At 33.0% G+C, this 9,491-nt stretch overlaps 2 long non-coding RNA genes across 2 annotated transcripts; both read left to right on the forward strand.

The window, feature by feature from the left end:
- The first annotated feature begins 1,546 nt into the window (after window positions 1-1,546).
- Window positions 1,547-2,832, forward strand: LOC134255484 (uncharacterized). The gene is made up of 3 exons (XR_009989560.1): window positions 1,547-1,875; window positions 2,530-2,627; window positions 2,744-2,832. It is a non-coding gene; the product is annotated as an uncharacterized LOC134255484 (long non-coding RNA).
- A 2,747-nt stretch (window positions 2,833-5,579) lies between these two features.
- On the forward strand, window positions 5,580-9,290 carry LOC134255485 (uncharacterized). Its single transcript, XR_009989561.1, has 3 exons — window positions 5,580-5,692; window positions 5,867-5,933; window positions 8,925-9,290. It is a non-coding gene; the product is annotated as an uncharacterized LOC134255485 (long non-coding RNA).
- The last annotated feature ends 201 nt before the right edge of the window (window positions 9,291-9,491 follow it).

Consider the following 9,491-nt stretch of genomic DNA (forward strand, 5'->3'; position numbering starts at 1 on the left):
TATTTTTGTATTTTTTCAGGACTTAATTTTTTCCAGATGTATTTTTTCTGTATCAAATTTGAACTTAGTAATTTTACAGAAAAGTCTATACAGTTAGACTGTATCATTTCTGTATTAAATTTGGACTTCATAATTTTACAGACAGTTTGTCTGTATTATTTTTATATCAAATTTAGACTTAGTAATTTTACAGAGTTTGTCTGTATTATTTTTATATTAAATTTGGACTTGGTAATTTTTACAAAAAGACGGTCAATATTTTTTGTCTCAAATTTGATTTTAGCACATTTACAGAAAATTCCATATTTTTTTATTTCTATTTCTTTTTGTTGCTGGGGGGGGGGGGGGGTAAATTTAGACATATTTTTTCAATTTACATTTTTCTTTATGAACTTTATAAATTTTAGAGAAATTCCTTGCAAAATGTCTGCTGCTTTTTTATAAGTTTATAGCATACCCGGTACTTAGAAAATTTATATTATATATTTTTTTTCAGGAATCTTGGTATACGATTATCTAGAACTTAAATAATTAATTGGTACTAAAATTTATGTTAATCTCAATCAGTGGTAATCCAGAGAAATATTTCCATCTTGGGCATGAAGCTTTTACAGCGGGTTTACATTAACTTTCAGCGGGTTTACATCTTTCACGTGTTTAGATCTATCACACAACAGGTGGTCTTGCAGGCTAACAAATGATTGCATCATACTACAATTCAGAAATTACGTGATTTACCTGTGCACATGGAATTTCCCAACCAGCTATTACCATGCATACGATGTTTTCTTCAGATTTTAGTATATGTGCACATTTTCACTAAGAGAAGGAATCATATTCAAATTATAAAAAGTAATTTGTTTTTATTCAGATAAAATATCACTTTTACTTCAACTCTGTGTTTAATTCTACTCTCAGTTTATAAAAAAAACGATCCTGATTTTAATTAGTTAATAATTTACAAGTTAATTATGTTTGATCTTGGGCTAATTCTTGTATAATCAATGCAATCAAATGACAGTTTCTCAAGTTAAATCTTCTACCCTGACAGCCTGAGGCATGTTAATTAGCCAGGTGGCTGTGTGCTTCGTTCAAGCGTGAAGTGATTTCCTGTCGTGAATTCACACTTGGTTGCGTTATGTAAACAAGAGATTATCAGTGTGCACTGAATAAACAGAACAGCTAAGGAATATTGCCTTCACTGGGAATATTTATTAATTTTTTGTTAGGAAAAAAGAACATGGCGCCGAGAAAAGGGGGCATGGCTCTATACCTTGTTATTTTGCTTTAGATTTAACACTAAATTGATCCTTCTTCTAAAACTTTATGGTCTACTTTACAGGTCAACTTGTATAATTAAAAAAAAAAACAAAAACAAAACAATATGGCTGACCAGAAATCTTTCTCATCTGTAATCGGAAAATTTCTTAAAAACAAAAATAACGATTATAAGAAATGATTCCTAATAATTATTCTAGTAATGATCAAGGGTTTATTAAATTGATTCCATTTACTTATTAGACTTCGTACTTGACTGTTAAAAATATTTTATTTTTAAAAATCGTCAATCTTCGTAAATAAGGAGCTATTTGATTGGTCAGATTTTAAAATTTTTCTTTGCTTTTCTCTGATTGGTTAACGGTAATTTACCCACGCCATTTTGAAAAATAGATCGACGAACCGAATTGAGAGAGTTGGTGATGTTTAATAAAATTTAGCTAATATTCGCCGATGAAATTGGTAGAAAATAGATGTTTAGCTACAGCATGTTAGCATGGATCACATTTATAAACAAAGAAAAGCGAAAATGGAAGGAGGTTGGCGTTTTTCAAGCATCATGCCCTGGCTTTCCTGGTGTAAACAACGCCATATGCGGTAAGAATTTACATAAAATAGCACAGTAGTTTCAATTTTTAAAATGTGAAGTGTAGATTAATAAATGTTAATAATATCTTTTATAACCAATTCATAGTAGGTCAAATTGAATGCAGATATATTGGACATGTTGGATTTGTGGCGAAAGAGAGTTTTGTTATGCTACTTTCCATCTTGAATTGTATGGATAATTACGGGCTTTCAACATGTTCAATGGCAAATGATATTATTTAATGGACCAAAAATGACTTAAAAATTAATTTCACCCTATCCCTCAGGCCTAAACATGGAATAATAACAGATAAAATCATCTTGGCATCCAACCATTTAAATTTGAAAAGTGAGGTGGGGGGGGGGGTAATCATTGCAACTAAGCTTCATGGATTTATGGTTTAGCATACTTATAATTATTTCAAAAATGACTTGAGAAGAAGGTGGTAAGAAAGATTTTTTTTGGCACAAACTAATTATTTTTTATATCAATATATGATGATTCATATTTCCCTTCCCCAATATCAGTTTAAGATTTCAAATCAAATGACCCCCCACCCCACCCCAATTCCAATGTGGTGTATTGACAGTTTTATATTTTCATTTTTTAATGGTCTGTATTTCTACCTGTTCTGCAAAACATCAGTATCATTACTTTTACAGTTTGAGTGCCTCTGCAGAGCCAAAGAAGAAAAGCTGATTAGTTATAGAGGAATAGGACAACCCCCCCCCCCCCCACCCTACCCCTTGAAGCATTACAGGTGTGTAACATTGACAAATGACAATATCAGCTAATCATGGGAAGATTTCTTTTTTGTGTGTGTCTGTGCATCTATTTTTGATATACCCCAGTACATTTTAATATTCTATTTTGTAGTCTAAGATTATGCAGGACCAAGCAGGATGACAGTGAGAAAACTGGAGATGTATTTCTTCAATAGTAAAGTGCTGTGCAAAAGAAACCCCAAAGCAGAGAGAAGATCTAGACTTTTGAATTCATATCTCATTATAAATGTACAATTTTCAAAGACAATAAGATTGATAAAACATGACTTAGAAATGAGGACAATTGAAGAGTGAATACTGTATGTAAGACAGAAAAGATCAAGATTATTGCACAAAAAGTAACTAAATCAGTAATCTAAAGTAAAGTCATTTCTCTTTAAAATCTGATTGAAAGCTTCATTTAAGAAGGAAGAAGTTTTTCACGTTTTTAGTACTTTTCTAGGCACTGCTTTGTATTATTCAAAGCTTTTTTATGTACCTTTTTTGAACTCCTAAATGTATTTTTTTTTGTATCTTTCAGAATGTATTATATTTAGATTTTTTTTGTTTTAAATCGATTTTAATACAGAAATAATAGACTGATACAAAATTAATACATTTTGTATTATTTTCCTATTTTTTTTTTCAAGGTGCTCCAAATAATACAGACATAATAGACTGATACAAAATTAATACATTTTGTATTATTTTCCTATTTTTTTTTTCAAGGTGCTCCAAATAATACAGAAATAATAGACTGATACAAAATTGATACATTTTGTATTATTTTCCTTTTTTTTTCAAGGTGCTCCAAATAATACAGAAATAATAGACTGATACAAAATTAATACATTTTGTATTATTTTCCTATTTTTTTTCAAGGTTTTCCAAATAATACAGAAATAATAGACTGATACAAAATTAATACATTTTGTATTATTTTCCTTTTTTTTTTCAAGGTGCTCCAAATAATACAGAAATAATAGACTGATACAAAATTAATACATTTTGTATTATTTTCCTATTTTTTTTTTCAAGGTTTTACAAATAATACAGAAATAATAGACTGATACAAAATTAATACATTTTATATTATTTTTGTATTTTTTAGTTCTTCTGTAAATTGTATTATTTTTGTACTTTGGATAAGGATTTAATACAGAAAAAATACAAGAGTACAGAAAAAATACATCAAGTGTATTATTTTTGTATTTTTACTGAGAAATAAAGTATATTAAAAATATATTTTTTTGTGTTTCATTTCAAAGAAAGTGTATTATTTTTGACCTAATTTGGAACCAAGATAAAAAGGGTTCCAAATTTGGTCATTAAAAATATACTTTTTTTGTATTATTTTTGCATTATTTTAATCTATTATTTTTATATTTATTTTCGATATGGGTTGTTTAACAATAACATCAAAACTACTTAAATTCAGTTAATATTGGGGAAAAAACGTATAATTTTGTACTGGAATTTGAACAGTAGCTTGCTGCTGGGGATTAGAGTATGATGAGTATCTCTCCTTTCCGTCGATACTTAGTACTTATACACAGTTCAGTTGACTGGAAGAAATCCTCGACCTCAGCATACATGAAGCCATAGCAATAAGCAGTGAAAGCCACAGCAGAGATTGGATGGGGCATAATTTTTTCTATGTATCGGTGCCTCTATGGATGTCATATTTAGATCAGGTATTTAATACATAACACAGACAAATGTCTAAACAAAGGCAATATCGACTATTTTTTTCAAATTGAAAAAGGGGAAAGTCAGAAAAATTTATAGCAAACATACAGGCTGACTGCTAGTAAAAGTTACAAGTTCTGGGAAAATAGTTGTGTTTTGTAAAATTGATTTTTGAAACACGATGTACTATGAGCAATGAGCAAATGATACCCCCCCCCCCATATGAATATAATAGTGACAATAATTTGCTGTAGGAAAACATATTAATAATGCCATACTTTTGTACAATACCACTATTTTTTGCCTAATTTTATTCTTAAACACACAAAATCTCAGGAGCTTCTGGGGCTTTGCCCCCTGGACCTCCTTCATTCAAACTATGGTATGACTAAACATATGACTGTACTTTGGAACATCATTATCAAGACCCTTTGTCTGAACAAAGTTATCCATGCCCCCCCTCCCTCTTAATCACAAATCCTGTACTGCTCATGATACAATTAGTTGATTCGGAAGCGATTAATCACATTATTAAATTCTAATTCATGAAAACTTTAAACAAGTCCAGCTGGGCATCAATATGTGCAAATTGGTAAGCCCACAGCAAAATTTGTGCGTCTCGGCGGTCAGGCGCACTGTTATTTCAAACACTGTTTTCGGAATGGCCAATGGGTCCTTCTTAAACTAGTGAATATTTAATTAAGCCCTGAAAAAACTCAGATGTTATGGCAAAACCATAATTACTATTTTTCTTATTCATTTACTCAAAATTTAAAATTATGCCCTTTAAAACTTATATGTGTATGATATTCTTCAAATGCATTTCTTTTTATTTGAATTATATATAAGGGTGGGGAGTCCTACAAAATTTAATTGACAAGCAAAACAACCAATAAAATACTGTTATGGTTTTATCAGTTGAAACGGTGGGAGGGGATGTAAAGCCATATAACCCTATCTGAATGGGGGAAGGGGGGGGGGGTTCCCAAATATTCGTACAAGCAAGTATATACACACATAGAAAGAGATTTATGAATATGAGAGCACATACAATATGAATGGGTTTCTGCCAATGTTTTCGTCTAATTTATAGGTTTAAAACTTAAAAAATAGAATTTGATCCTACAAAACTAGAACTCTTTTTCAATTTATAGCTAATAGTATGAATTCATGATGATATTACTAGTACATGGGGGAGGGGGAGGTCAATAATATTTATTATCAATAATTCAAAAGCTAAATTGTTATATAAATATATGCATTCTCTTGTCATATGATGAATTTCATGATTTGTTATCATTTCAAATGCAGTCTGAGCCTTGTTCTGAATTTCAAAATCCCCTTTGACAACAGTAGTACCTGCACAGCTGAGGTAATGTTAACTTAAAAATTGAGGACAACCGTCACTAAGAAAAGATTATCAATTCAACTAAAGTTAGTGTTATATATACTTTATATTATTTATGTATCATTAGATAATTGGGTAATTTGTGTTGACAACTTGCAGTTTTTTTTATTATCATTAAGAACATTCCTTTTCGTTTAGCAATCAAGGGCCTTCTGACTAAGGGTTGAATTATAGTGAACACTACAATTCAGAGACTTTGAAACAGGTATATATTTCTTCTGATCTTGATTCTCTGAATTTTTTAGCTGAATTCATGAACCCCGTGTGTAGGACGGGGCCACAATGGATGATCAGAGTTTAACATAGGAATATATAAAAAAATATATTTTTTAATCTTTGTTTCGGATTCAGCAAGCCTTGATTGGTAATATTTATATGAAAGCATTTTCAGGTGGTGTAGATTCAAGTTTGATCAAATCATGACCCCGGGGATAGGGTGGGACCAAAAAAGCCAATTAAAGTTTAACTAAGAATATAGAGAAAAAATCCTTTAAAGATATTCTTCCAAAGAACAGAAAAGCCAGTAAGTTATATATACATATGGAAGCATTTTCTTGTAGTGTAGATTTGTTCAAACCCGGTATAGGGTGGGGCTACAATAAAGGTGTTCAAACTTGTAGGGAAAAACTCACAGTTAGTCAAAAATAAGTACATGTACCCTGTATGCATCCTTAGTGTAAATTCAGTTATGTTCAATCATCTCTCTCTCTCCCTTTATACAGGGAGAGGTCAGGACCACATATGCCTTTAAGCTTTTCAATACAAAGTTGATTTTTGATTTTTATCCAAGCCAGGTGAGTGATGTGGCCCTGGGTCTCTTGTTAAATCATTTATCTACACATATATGTACAGTACAACTAGGTTATAACAAACTAGGACCTGTAAATGTACTTCGCTATATAATTCGTTAAATTTATCCATATTTGTAATTTTGTAATATTTATATAGTTTGGGATCCAAGAAGACTTCTGTGAATTCACTATGTCCTTGTTTGTACTAAACAAGTTTTAATGCAATTTCATGTATGTGAAAGCCAAAAAAAGAGTAAAAGATGTATTTATTTATTGTATGTCATCTTCATTATTTTGTTCAATCCATACAAATGTTTCTTTGAATATTGGAAACTAAAATCAGTAGAAAGTTAGAAATTAAAATTTATAAAATGCAGCATATCTAAACAGAATTTTTGTTGTTGAAAAAAACCCTTTTCAAATGAGGAAGGCTGTAATTGTTATACTAATATTCAGAATCAAATACAGGTAACAGATAACTACTTGAGGCAAGGATAGGGTGAGGGTTAAAGAAGGGGTTACATCACTTGAAAATTTAGAGAAGAATTGTAGAGCTGAGGTTTTTCTCCAGAACCACAGGGCCAATTTTTACCAAACTTGGCAAGGCTAAGACCCTTTACAAGGGGTGATAATCAGGAAAAGAGAAAAAATAAGGAGCCGCTGGGTCAGAAAAGCTGAAACTTGTGTTAAAGCATCCAGGAATTAATTGTAGATTCTAAATTGTTTAAATCATGCTCCCTCCCCCTAGGAATAGACCTAAACCACAATAGGTATTACAAGTAGGAAAATCTGGTGTAGAACAGCATGACCAGTTACTCTGGTGAGTGTCCTACAACAAGTCAGGAGGGAGGTATCAGATGTCTACAGAGGGAGCACGTCCTACAACAAGTCAGGAGGTAGGTATCAGATGTCTACAGAGGGAGCACATCCTACAACAAATCAGGAGGTAGGTATCAGATGTCTACAGAGGGAGCACGTCCTACAACAAGTCATGAGGGAGGTATCAGATGTCTACTGAGGGTGCACGTCTTACAACAAGTCAGGAGGTAGGTATCAGATGTCTACAGAGGGAGCATGTCCTACAACAAATCAGGAGGTAGGTACCAGATGTCTACAGAGGGACCAAGTCCTACAACAAGTCAGGAGGTAGGTATCAGATGTCTACAGAGGGGGCATGTCCTACAACAAGTCAGGAGGTAGGTACCAGATGTCTACAGAGGGACCAAGTCCTACAACAAGTCAGGAGGTAGGTATCAGATGTCTACAGAGGGACCAAGTCCTACAACAAGTCAGGAGGTAGGTATCAGATGTCTACAGAGGGAGCACGTCCTACAACAAGTCAGGAGGTGGGTATCAGATGTCTACAGAGGAAGCATGTCCTACAACAAGTTAGGAGGTAGGTATCAGATATCTACAGAGAGACCCCTTCCTGCAAAAAGTCAGGAGGTAGGTCTCAGATGTCTACAGAGGGAGCATGTCCTATAACAAGTCAGGAGGTAGGTATCAGATGTCTACAGATGGAGCACGTCCTCAACAAGTCAGGAGGTAGGTATCAGATGTCTACAAAGGGACCAAGTCCTACAACAAGTCAGGAGGTAGCTATCAGACAACATCAGATGTCTACAGAGGGACCAAGTCCTACAACAAGTCAGGAGGTAGGTATCTGAAGTCTACAGAGGGAGCACGTCCTACAACAAGTCAGGAGGTAGGTATCAGATGTCTACAGAGGGAGCATGTCCTACAACACGTCAGGAGGTAGGTATCAGATGTCTACAGAGGGAGCACGTCCTACAACAAGTCAGGAGGTAGGTATCAGATGTCTACAGAGGGAGAACATCCTACAACAAGTCAGGAGGTAGGTATTAGACAACATCAGATGTCTACAGAGGGAGCACGTCCTACAACAAGTCAGGAGGTAGGTATCAGACAACATCAGATGTTTACAGAGGGAGCATGTCCTACAACAAGTCAGGATGTAGGTATCAGATATTTACAGAGGGAGCATGTCCTACAACAAGTCAGGAGGTAGGTATCAGATGTCTACAGAGGGAGCACATCCTACATAATTGATCATAATATATCACCTGATGGCTCAACTAGGGTTTGATAGCATTATTTCATTTCTTCATGTAGAGATGAAGAACAGCATGCTAACAATATTAGGAACCAGACTGTCTGACTGAAAGGCTTTACATGATAATATTTATATATCAGTTTAATTAACCATAATTTATTGCTTTGTTGCACAGTCTTGAAATTCTGATAGTTGTCTTCTTTTCAGTGTGAATTAAATTTAGCTAAAATATCAGGTTTTTGACATATGATTTTCAGATTGTCTCCCTTTAATTGATAAAATAATGCTCTAAGCTTAATTTAAAATTAACACACTTTGTTACTGTTTTCAGTTTGATACAAAACAATCCAGAGGTTGCTATGGATCCCATCGTCCATATCACACAACACATGACCTCAAGTCAAAGGTCAGAGGTCTCCAGAATTCTGGCCAACATGGACACGTGACCAATATGGACAATTAGAATCAACAGTGACTGTATTTAAAAACATATCTATGGAACTAATCATTCGAAATCATTAGGTGCAATTTGGATCAAATTTGCATAAAATTGCATTATATGAAATCCATATCTGTCATTCATAATGACTTTATTATTAGAATTGTTTATGAATTCGTTTTGCAATTCATTTCAGTATTATATGTGAAACATTACCAGGGTATGTAATTGTTTTTGTACTAATCTGTACTAATTTATTATTACTCTACCTATGATGAATTCATATATAGTGATCACTTTTAAACAAAGTTGTGTATATTCTGAATATTAATTTATTGACTGTAGAACAACTTGTCCATTTGTGTGCATTGAATTTCAGTAAGTGTAATTTGGTATATTGAACACAAATTTAATAATTGAATGTAAAAGTAATATATTGCTTCACCTAGCAATGTGGTG

This window comes from Saccostrea cucullata, unplaced genomic scaffold, assembly GCF_032062105.1.
Source record: "Saccostrea cucullata isolate Sc308-1 unplaced genomic scaffold, CSIRO_AGI_Scuc_v1 ctg16881, whole genome shotgun sequence".
Classification (NCBI taxonomy): Eukaryota; Metazoa; Mollusca; class Bivalvia; order Ostreida; family Ostreidae; genus Saccostrea; species Saccostrea cuccullata.